The 12,108-nt window shown below is 48.2% G+C and overlaps 1 protein-coding gene across 8 annotated transcripts in view; it reads left to right on the top strand.

Moving 5' to 3' along the window:
* Window positions 1-777: 777 nt before the first annotated feature.
* Window positions 778-12,108, top strand: part of MEGF11 (multiple EGF like domains 11) — a 380,480-nt gene continuing 369,149 nt past the window's right edge. For all 8 annotated transcript variants that reach the window (XM_075133231.1, XM_075133230.1, XM_048866672.2 and 5 more), the window contains exon 1: window positions 778-1,173. The gene's annotated coding sequence lies outside the window, so the exon portion shown is untranslated. The remainder of the gene's footprint in view (window positions 1,174-12,108) is intronic.

Below are 12,108 nucleotides of genomic sequence, written 5' to 3'. Positions count from 1 at the left end.
CCAAAAGCACCCTAATGCTGCAGACCTATGTAATAAGCAGAAGGCTGCTGCTCTAGATTAATAGGGGATTCTATGGCAGAGGCAAATTTTTCATAGGGCTTCCGTCTTCTTACCGGCATCCTCAGTCTTGCCTGGTGGCCGCTTTAGGCAGCTGCTGTCCATCCAGGGCTGATTTGAGCAAGGCAGTGAGAAAGCTGCGTGTTGTTTGTGTGGGAACGAAGGTGCAAGCGCCACATAGGAAAGGCGTGCATGTCCACCTGCAAATCCAGGCGCACTGAAGTAGGGCCAGAAGTTTGCATGATGCCCTGGTAAGCAAATCCGCAGCACTGGCGAGGTCTGGAGCCCTGGGTCTTTCAGCAGCAGGGAACAGGGAACAATATTGCTTTCTGTCTCCTACGTGCTGCTGGGCTGCCAAGTGAGCTGTGGCTCACGAAAGCTCATGCTCAAATAAATTGGTTAGTCTCTAAGGTGCCACAAGTACTCCTTTCCCTTTACAGTTAGGGAGCTTGCATCCTCATGCAGACACATCTTCAAGGAGTTTGGGTCTAGTCTTATGCTCGGTGTGGGGGGCAGGCTTGAACCTCTATGCTTTGATGCCATGCGTGGAATTTTCATATGAAAGAAAAATTACCCAATGCAATGCAACCCCCCCCATGCCAAACCAACCCCCGGACACGCCCACCTCCCCCCCCCCCGCCCAGCCCACCAGGGACCTGGAAAGTTTCTCCGCTTTGGCGACGTCTGCAAATGCACAAATCCAAGGAGCCGAGCCCCAGCCCCAGCCCCGCGCGTCTGCAGCAGCCGCACCTGCCTTTGCGCACCCAGCCTGCTGTGGGGTTCGCTGCATCCCGGAGCGACGGTCCAGAGACGTGGCTGTGACTGGAGCTGCGCCGCGGACTGAAGGGCTCCAAGTCCGTCCCCGTCGTCCCCCCCTCCCCGCACCCCGGGTGCTGCTGGGAGGCGGGTTTAAGGGGCGTCGCGTGGCCGCTGCAACTTTCCCAACAGAGCCAAAGAAGCGCCCGGAGCCCCCAGGAGCACCCGCGGGAGCGGATCCGAGCGAGCGGCTCCGGCTCCCCCCACTGCAGCCCGGGCTGCTGCTCCGTGTCTATTGCACCGAGCCCCGCTGCTGCTCCGAGCCCCGCCGCCGCGGCTGGGGGGGGGGAAGGCTCCGAGGTAGGTGTGAGCGTGGAGAGGGGGACGCCCGGCTGTGCATCTGCCCCCCCCCCCGCCCAGCCCGGGGCGCGTCCGGGCAGGGGGCTCCCCTCGCACCGCTGCGCCGGCCTGGCTGGGGGCTCTCCGCTGGATTGGGCAGGGGGGTCCCCCCTTCTCCGCCTCCCGCTCCCGGGCGCTGTCCAGGGAGCTGGGGTCACCCCAGCCGCTGTGCGCGCTGGGTGCTGCAGGGGGGATGCCGCGGGGAGACAGCCCGGCTGGGGGGGCTCGCCCCGCAGTCGCCGCGCTGCCCCCCGCCCCGCGCTTTAACGGGGGTGTTGCTTCGGGACTAACTTTCTTCCCGCTGCAGGAGGCAGGTCCGGCTGCCACCCCGGCGCTGCCTTGCTCGGCTTGTGGCCCCGCAGCGCATCGGTGTAACCAGGCGCTGGGTGGATGGGGGGGGGGGACCCCGGGGGGCGCGAGAGAGGAGTTGCAGCGCGCGCTGGGCGGGGGACCCCTCTGCCGGCCGGGCGATGATGCGGGGGAAGGATTCGCCGGATCGCAGCCGCTCAGCGCGGCCAAACGCGCCCTGCCTCCGGCTGGAGACTCTTCCAGGCTGCTGCCGGGTCAGATGGCTCCCAGCCGGCGGGGAGGAATCTGGGGAGTGTCGGAGCACCAGCAGCCTGGATGCCCAGGGCAAGGAAGTCCGAGATGCTCAAAGTTCTGTGTCATTAGCGTGCCGCTGCAGGCATTGGGCACCTCGAAGTACCGCATTGTATTTAAACAAATCCAGTGACCATGAAATAACATTAAGGGTCTGATTTAAACCTACGCTAGTCGGGCGAAGCTCAGAGTTAACTGGAGAGCGGGGGCGGGGGGGGGGGGGGCTGAAATTCACATCTTAATGCCCATCCTGCTGGTTATTACATAGAATGTGGCAGCCCATCAAGGTTCCAAATTCAGTGAGCCTGGGGAGACCCCCGTAATACTCAGCCCTGTGTATTCGTGGTATAAACCCCAATCTTAAATTTCTTATCTCCTAGTTAGTCTTAGATCTTTTGATGTCACTTTAACAGAGCCAAATACAGTCTATGGCTTTTGCTTTTGGTAGTGTTAGATAAAAATGAAATGAACCAACTGTACCAATCTCAGTGGAAGTGTGTTGGAGACCCCATTGTGGGATATTAGTGTGTGTGGTCATTTACAATCTAAGGCTCTGCTCCTGAATATTCTTATGCACATAAATAACTATGCATGGGACCCTATCCCACTGAAGTCGGTGGGAGTGACTTCTTCAATGGGATTGTTATCAGGCTAGTGAGTGTTTCTATACCCAGGTGCATAAAGTTATTCACATATTTGCAGGATCCCTCTTGGTGGAAGTACATGAGTTTCTGCTTGTCAACAACCAAATTACAGGGAATCCTTGAATATCAAATGTTTGTTGAACGTGGTTTTCTGCAAAGGCAGCTGTGAAGCATTTCAGTAAGTCTGCTTATTAAAGATTCATAGGGATATTTTGTTGGAAACGTTTTTGGCCATGTAAAGATTAGTCATTTTTCAAAACAAAAATTTGTGCCCCCTCTTCTCACCGTGCCAAAAAGAAATCACTGCTTTATAAACTTCCATAATTTCAGTTTACAAGTGGGTGGCTGAAGCAGTTTGTTGTACTATAGTGAGGTATTTTGTGTCTTGGCTATGGTTTTAATTAAAACACTGAGCAATTTGAATGGGTGCTTATCATTATAATTAAAAGTAAATCAATGAAGTTTGTGTTTTTAGTCATAGCTATAAAACTGAAGGCACGATCTTTTTCCCCTTTGTGCATGTAGGTGGGGGAATTTTTTCACATAAAAATGGCCAAATTAACAGTTCAGACTTTGCTTGAACAATCCATCATGCTTTAGACGTTAAATACCAGATTTTATATTAAAGCAAATATACACAGTAAAATTATAAATCCCCCCAAATAGGGGATTATAATGGAAATGTGAATGCACTTTTAAATGCAATTTGTACAAACTACCTCTTTACTAAGATCACAGTTCTTTCAAGCCTTTTATCTATGTCTGTAAAATGATTTCTAATTCCATGCTACTACAAAGCATGTGCCTGGTTATTGTTTTCAAAATCATGTGGTATGAGCTACTATTTAAATATAATATTTATGATGCTGCTTTGATGGTTCAGTTTAGAAAGAGGAATGCTGCATACTATTGCATACTAAATGCTCCTATATAATTACTGTTGTTTGCAGAACCATTGCAAAGTCCCTGGGGCAGGAATATAAATGGAGTGTTTATATAGTTCACAGTTACTTTATATAAAAGCTATAAGCTCTTGTCTACTGAGCATACCAGAACTGCAGAAGTTGGGGAGCCCAGCAGAAAGCCTGTAGGTGGAGCACATTCACATGTAGTATTACCATTCACACTTTTCTTTAAGGGTCGGGTCATGTACTCCCAACTGCTGTTGGCCTCTAAGGGCTGTCAGGTGCACAGTAAAGGTGTGGAGGCCTCTCCCCAAACTGCCCAGTCCAACCCTTCAGGTGTAGTGTATCTCTGGATGTACCTCTCCACCTTGTTTTCAGGTTGTACAAGCACCCTCATTCTTGCTGTCTCCTGCACAGGTGTTCTAGTGAGCACACACGTGCCGTGACAGTCAGAGTCTAGCTGTGATCCAAAGCACCCTGAAGTCCCTGGGAGTCTTTCCACTTACCTCAGTGGGCTTTAGATCAGACCCTATGTGAGTATCTCTGTTGCCTATGTCTCAGGTGCATATACGTATTGTCTGTATCTCGGGTGTAACTAAGAAATGATTTGGACCAAGTAGTAGGAAAAGCCTGAGACAACTGAAATAGTTATAAGTGTCATCATGAGTAAATGAGTTACCATGAAGGGCTGTCGGGTATTAATGAAAAGGATGAAAAAAACTCAGCATGGTTGCTGAGGCTGACAGTACTGATGTCAGAGTTGGCTCTGCTCTTTACAGTGGAATTTGAAAACTGACATGTGGTAAACTCACTCAGCAGGTTTTATAAGCTAAGAAGAGGGGGATGAAAAAGTTTGTAGAAGAGTTAAGGGACTACTTGCAAAGTAGACAAAACCCAAACAGAACCTGCTGTAAAAATTGCAGGCCAGATCTTGCCCTGTGGTGCTCCCCTGTGACTCCCGGTGGCTGCAGTGTGAGATGTGCACTTGTTCCAACTGTTTTAAAAAATGTGATACTGACCTTGGAAATTAGAGAGTACGGCCAGGTCTCTGGAGCATCACAGATTTACACCAGCTGAGGATCTGGCCCAGTATTTCCAAAGTGATCGCTGCAGCATAAAGAGAATCCCAGTTTCTCAGCCAAATTGACCAAAACCAAATCCAGAGTGCTGTGGGATTTGTATGATTAAAAATAAGTGTTTGTAAATGATAGAATCATGTAATCCAGGCAGTTACTGTTCTCTGGCTACCTGGTCTGTACCTGCTAGGTCAGGGGTTCTCATACTTCATTGCACCACGACCCCCTTCTGACAACAAAAATTACTATACAACCCTGGGAGGGGAGACCGAAACCTGAACCCACCCAAGCCCCACTGCCCTGGGGCAAGGGGGCCAAAGCCCGAGCCCGACCGGGCCAGGGAGGGGCAAAGCCTAAGCTCCATCGCCCCGGGCAGTGGGGCTTGGGCATGAAGCTTAGGCTTCAGCCCACTGGCCCCAGCAAGTCTAACACCAGCCCTGGCAACCCCGGTAAAATAGGGTCCCGACCCACAGTTTGAGAACCGCTGTGCTAGGGAGAGTATTGAAAAGTACATGAATCCTTCTCTCTGTAAGAGAGAAATCCGTGAGAAATGTCAACACTCTGCCTGCTTACAGCAATTCAGCGGGCAGAGATGAGAGCCTGTGCTACCTGCACACGATTGCAAACAAGCTCAAAGCTGGTAGGTCTAATAATCTTTAAATTATTTGCCATCAGAACTGGTACTGAGTTTTGTCCTTTGCAACAGCCTCAGCAGAGAGGCTAGCAACTTGAATGGGCACACAGGCTAAACTACATTCATTACTAGAGACATCCTCCTTCCAGAACAGGTTTTGAAGCACAGAAGAAAGAACCCAGCTTCTATTATTTTTAAAGCCTCATGATTTTTAAGCTAAACTTAGGATTTTTGGGGGGCCTGGGTTTTCATGCCTTGGGTTGGTGATATTGGGATCTGAGCAGCACCATAGGGTATGTCTACGCTTAGAGCCGGAGATGTAAATTCCAGCTTGAGGAGACATACCCGCGCTAGCTGTCATGGTGGGCTAGCACAAGTAGGCACAGACCCTGGAATGATGATGCTGGCATGAGCTGTTAGAATAATAAAAGATTGGGAGCACCCATTTGAGCGAACCTCTTTCTGAATAGTAGAGGTGAGAGCCTTTGGTACAGATTCTCCCTTTTCCTCAGCGTAAATTAGGGTTGCCAGGTGTCCTGTTTTTGGCTGTTGAAAGTCCAGTTGGCGGTGCAGCGGAGCTAAGGCAGGCTCCTTGCCTACCGTGTCTCTGTGTGGCTCCCAGAAGTGTCTGGCATGTCCCTGCGGCTCCTAGGTGCAGGGGCGGCCAGAGAGGCTCCATGCGCTGTCCCCGCCCCGAGTGCTGGCTCCGCAGCTCTCATTGGCTCAGGGAAGGGGCAGGGCAAGAGTGTTCGGTTTTCTGCAAACAGAAAGTTGTCAACCCTAGCATAAATCAGGAGCATGTGGAATTGCTTATCTTGGTTTTACATCAGTGTGAGCGGAGAATCAGACTCTATATTTTGTTTTTAAAATCTAGCAAGCTAGGGCAGCATAGTTTGTAAGCAGTTAACTGGCATATGGTACCTTTATTATACCACTATGTTCATATCGCCATCTGGATTGATGTACAATCTTTCAAAAAGGAGTTTGAGTAGAAAAAGAGAAAATACAGTGAAGTCGCTTAGTAGCTCGCAAGCATTTGGGTCAGGAGACTGGACTGGTCAAGAGATAGGAACTGCACTGCTCATTCCAACCAAGTCAGATGTCCCGCTCCCTAACAGACAGCTGCCCGTACCATAGAAACCAGTTAGTACCTGGGTTATGGTCTGGCAGTACTTACTCAGGGCAAAATATTGCATTGATTTGCACATGAGTGAAGTCATGGGATGTAGAATTTGGCCCTCAGCAAGGAGACTGGGATCCTGCCTTTCGTTAGCAGTCTCAGCGGAGAGGCTGAGGATTGTGTGGGATTAGAGACGGAATTGTGCTCTATTTCTGCAGAGGGAACCTTCATGTTCAGGTTGAGGCCGTGAGCAGGGCAGTGTCGGGGAGCTTGTACTGCCACTCCCGACCAGTGGATGACTATTACCGCAGGCTGCAGTTTAGACTCCTCTGATCAGGCCTCAAATTCACGTTAAGAAAAGGAAAAACAAAAAATTAAACACCAGCCATTTTGGTCGAGTCTGCCTTCAGGGCACGTGTGTAGAGCCCTGTGTTTTTCACAAATATGAAATAAAATGAAAAACAAGGTATAAAACAAAAAACTTCACCACATAGCGGTGGCTGTCCCATGGACTGGGCCTTGCTCCCTGCTCCAGGCCTGGTGCACTGGGTCACATAGCTGCTTACTCAGATTTGGCCTGGCTGTCCCTCTCTCATCCTGGAGGAGGGGAGGCTGGCCAAACCTGAATGGGGCTGTGACCCGGAGCAGGGAACCAGGCCCAGACCTGTGGGACAGGAGTTATAGCTGTGGGGTGGGAGTGACGTTGCACTCCATATGTTTTATGGAAATATGCTTATGAATGTAAATATGATGTAACTGGAATATGCTTTATGCAAAAGGTCTCTTGTAAGGTATCACTGAAGTGAGCTGTAGCTCACGAAAGCTTATGCTCTAATAAATTTGTTAGTCTCTAAGGTGCCACAAGTACTCCTTTTCTTATTACAAAGGTTATAACCTACTGAATATATTCATTCTATTTGTATGAATGTATCATTCTTGTATCTGAAACTAGGAATATGAAGTATAACTCTGAGGTCCTATTGTAATTATGCAAAGTGTGGGCCATTAATGGTGGTTTAGATTCTTGATGGCTCCCATTGACTAGGACAATTGGTTGTAAATGGTTTATTTACCTGCAAGCCTTCCTGTGTACTGTGGGCCAGCCCCTGGGTAAGGGGAAAGGATGGGGCCCAGACTAGGAAGGAGTCTAGTCTGTGAAAGATTATTGGAACATTTCTGAGGGTGAGCTATTACCTGTAATCAGTTTCTTAATTTATTAGGCTTAGACTTGCATGTTTTTGCTTTGTTTTGCTTGGTGACGTACTTTGTTCTGTCTGTTATTACTTGAAACCACTTAAATCCTACTTTTTATATGTAATAAAATCACTTCTGTTTATTATTAAACCCAGAGTAAGTGATTAATACCTGGGGGAGCAAACAGCTGTGCATATCTCTCTATCAGTGTTATAGAGGGCGGACAATTTATGAATTTACCATGTATAAGCTTTATACAGAGTAAAACAGATTTATTTGGGGTTTGGATCCCATTGGGGGCTGGGTGTCTGGGTGCTGGAGAAGGTAACCTGCTGAGCTGTTTTCACTTAAAGCCTGCAGCTTTGGGGGCGTGGTGTAGACCCTGGGTCTGTGTTGCAGCAGGCTAGCGTGTCTGGCTCAACAAGGCAGGATTTTGGAGTCCCAAGCTGGCAGGGAAAACGGGCTCAGAGGTAATTTCAGCACATCAGGTGACAGTTCCAAAGGGGTCTCTGTGACCGAACGCGTCACAGTGCTGTGACTTGGAGTGGGGAACCAGGCCCAGGCCCATGGGACAGGAGCTGTAGCTATGGGATGGGCTTGCTTGGTAACCCATACCCCCATACCCGGGGTCAGGAGTCGGCCCTCCAGAAGCCTCCCATATCTCCGAAGTGCAGATCCAACATTTCCCCCAGCGATCACTAGGACCACTCGCCCCACCCCATGTAGATAAAATGGATAAAACTAAACATCAGTTTCCTCTCCAAAAAATGAAAAATTATAAATAATGATTTCATGAGGCTTTCATATGATCTATCCACCTGTATGATGAGGAAAACACTCCTTGACATGCAGTGTCATTTATAGTTCCCAAGTAAAGTGAAATGATAAATGCTTTTAAAAGCGGAAGAGCTGTCAAAACAGAATTTGGCAATGTTTCAGTCTTTAAAGGGTTTAATTCACTTGCCACAGCTATCTTAATTTCTAATAAAGAATTAAAACAATGGTACTATATGTGGCATTATTATAGCATAAATTACTTTTGTTTGTCTTCATTTAAATGTAAAAGCTGTAAATCTCTCTTTAAAGAAGCCCTATCAATTAATTTGAAACCAAATTTAATTCTGCTTGTAGAAACAGGTACAGCAAATCAAAACCATTAAAGGTACAATGCTTACCATTTTTCAAACTCAGTAAAAATGTTTAACGTACTGTTTTTCCTCTCATGCCCCCTTTAATTCCCCTTTTCTGCATATTTCAGATAGACATTTTATCAAGTAAACAGGGCCAATTAGTCATTCTATAGATATCTCAAAATTTACCTCTTACAGATTTTGTTATGCATTGCTTTCTGTAGAGCACCATGTGAACAGTCATCCATTGCAACTCTGGAGAACAAAGTGTTTTAAGCCAACTTTTCCTTAAAAAAGGGATTTGTAGAGGTGGGGTTTTTTTTGTTAGATGTTTTGGAATAATTTATGTAGGATGCACATACCATATGTGATGGGGTGTACAAAACCCACACTGAACAACAAGGGGTTAAGGGATCATTTTGGGCTCAGCTGGTCCCATAGGATTGCCAACATTCTAATCGCACACAGCTGAACACACTAGCTCTGCTCCTTCCCTAAGGCCACGCCTCCTGCCCCACCCCTTCCCAAGGCCCTGCCCCCCGCTCACTACATTCCCCCTGCCTCAGTGGTTTGCTCTCTCTCACTTTCACCGGGGTGGGGCAGAGGTTTGAGGTGTGGGAGGGGGTGAGGGCTTCATCTTGGGGTGTGGGCTCTGGGGTGGGGCCGGGGATGAGGGGTTTGGGGTACAGGAGGAGGCTCCAGGCAGGGGGGTGGGACAGAGGGGTTCAAGGTATGGGAGGGGGCTCTGGGCTAGGGCAGGGGGTTGGGGTGCATGGGGGGGTGAGGGCTCTGTCTGGGGGTGCAGGCTCTGGGGTGGAAATGAAGGGTTTGGGGTGCAGGAGGGGGCTTCAGGTTGGGAGGGGGCCTTGGGGTTGGGGCACGGGCTTACCTCCAGCGGCTCCTGGTCAGCAGCACAGCAGAGGCTAAGGCAGGCTTCCTGCCTGTCCTGACTTTGCGCTGTGCTCTGGAAGCAGCCAGCAGGTCCGGCTCCTGAATCCTAGCCGGAGGTGTGGCAAGCCGCTCCTTGCGCTGCTCTCACTCACAGGCACCACCCCCACAGCTCCCATTGGCTGCGGTTCCCAGCCAATGGGGGGTGCAGAGCCGGTGCTCGGGGTGGGGGCAGTGTGCGGAGCCCCGTGTCGCCCGCCTAGGAGCTGGGCCTGCTGGCTGCTTCCGGGGCGTAGAGCAGAGCCAGGACAGGTAGGGACTTAACTCCACAGCATCACCGACGGGACTTTTAACGGCCCAGTCGGCGGTGCTGACCAGGGTCCCTTTTCGACCAGATGTTCTGGTCGAAAACCGGACACCTGGTCACCTTACAGCCCCGCCCTGCCACACCTGCAGCAAAGTCGCTCCTTTGGGTGGCAGAGCTGGAGGCGAGCAGACCTGCAGCCCACAGCATCAGCAGAGGAGAGGGAAGCTGAGGGAAGCCTAAAACCTCTGACTCTGCTGTCCAAAGGGGGCCCTCCTTGAGGGAAGGGAGGACCCACCCCAGAGACCATCAGAGAGGGAAGTTTCCTTTGACCTTGGACATCGGTAACTCCCTCTTACTTCTTTTGGTTCGGATTTCCCCACTTGGCGAAGGCCTTGGACTGAGCTGACCCCAGTGGAGGAGAGGAGAGGAAGAGGCCCAGGGGTGACAGCCTTGAGCCTTGGTTGCTAGATTACTGGTAGCCCAAAGGGCCCTAGGTTGAAGCCCGGTGGAGTGGGAGGGCCCTGGCTGCCCTCCCCACAACCCCCTTGGCAGTCCAGGGTTGTGGTCATGACCACTAGGCCACGCTTCCCAACCAGACTCCAAGGGAGGACCATTGCACCATAGTAGTGTCCAACCATGTTGTTTTTGTTTTGCTGTATAGAAGGGTGAGGCATCTAAATTCCCATGTTTTTAAATAAGAGACAAGGTGAGTGAGCGCTGAATGCTAATTGGAGCCTTTCAAGTATAAAAATGGTTTGAGAGATGCATTTTACTATTGTAAAAGCCAAAGAGCAGAATGTATAAAAATCAGTGCAAAGACCAGGTTAATTCACCCAGCTCTTGTTTAAATGTAATGTAATGTGAATTCCTGCTGTACCTCTCCATTTAAAGGGAGATGGCCCTGTACAAACTATTTTTATAGGTGCCTTCTTTTTATTGTGAAAATATGGATCATCACTTAGCAGACTCAGTACATATTGGCTGCATAGATTGATGTTTTTACTCTTTTAAGTAAAGGCGTGTAGTAATGTGAGTTTTCCCTGAGTAAGGATTTCAGGATCCAGCTCCGTATACACGAGGTAATGTTAGGATTGTGAAAATTCTTGATCATTCATAGTTTGTTATGTAAAGTATTAGTTTGAGGCCCAAAGTACAGTATCAGCATTTACTGTCTGGAAATACTATCCATTGCTTTCCCAGGAGATCGCAAAAATCTTGAATGATAAGTACCCCAATAAACCAATTTTCTTTAACTGTGTAAGTATAAATTATAGTGAGAGGTTCTTTTGGTGGAGTCTTCTGTGCCATTAGAACAATCATTAATTATGTATTAAGGGTTTGAAAGGAAAGACATCAGTAGCCTGTAGGATATATTTCCATAGTAATTGAGGATTGATTAGATGCAATATCTGTAGGGAGGACTACTGGGAATAAGTCACAAGTAATTTACAGCCATGGTAAATTACATTTACAAAACATTGCCTGATAGTAAATAAAGACGGTTAGAAATACCAAAAGAATTCTTATATTTTGTAGATGGAATGAGAGTTACAGTAACGGTTGTGTTCTGTTTCTTGGTTACTTACCATTAAATTGTAAACCTTTTGGGGCAGGGATTGTATTTTCCCCACATACAGTGTGGTCTCTGGGTGCTTCTACACTACAAATAATAAAAATGGGTCAGATTCTCAGCTGGAGTAAATGGAGCTATGCCTGTTTACCCCAGCTGAAAATCTAGTCCAGTAACAATAAAATAATAAAGGTGTGAGCAAAACCCCTACTAACAAAAACTGATTGAAAACTCTGGGCAATTCTAACAATGAGCAGGAATTTTTGTCCATTCAGGTCTACAGGAATTTGGCAAAGGCTTTTCTTTCCCATGTATTGTACCAGTTTGGGTAATAAAAATATAACCAAAATGTGCTTCTCAGACTGGTGCACAGGATCATCTGGGAGTTGGAGGCGGTTGATGGCAGTCTAGGAGAGCAGCACTCATTACACATGGGTCTGCAAAACGGAAAAATGAAAGGGAGGTACCGACTAAAGGGAAAAGTGTGTTAAATAGAAGAGGCAGAGGAGAACAGCACGGTGGGCGAGAGCGGCAGAGTGGACAATGACAGGAAAGGTCAAATATATGTGTACAAACCGGCAAGATATAGAACCACAATTAAACAAACCAGAGGAAAGAAGGGGACAAATACGATTTGATGAGAGATAAACGATTCACCAAGGAGTTGCTGAGTTAAATGGGAAGGTAAGAAACTAGTTCTGTGCTGGATTCACAAAACCTCCAGGAGTATTTAATGTGGTGATGCTACACTGATAACCTTCAGCATTGACTTTTAAGGTTTTATATAAAATCTAGGCCTCCTTCTCCTCTTTTCTGGGTGCTGTGTGA

Source organism: Caretta caretta, chromosome 10 (assembly GCF_965140235.1).
Source record: "Caretta caretta isolate rCarCar2 chromosome 10, rCarCar1.hap1, whole genome shotgun sequence".
Classification (NCBI taxonomy): Eukaryota; Metazoa; Chordata; order Testudines; family Cheloniidae; genus Caretta; species Caretta caretta.
Note: the sequence above shows the minus strand (reverse complement) of the source record. Positions and strands in the feature narration are given on the sequence as shown.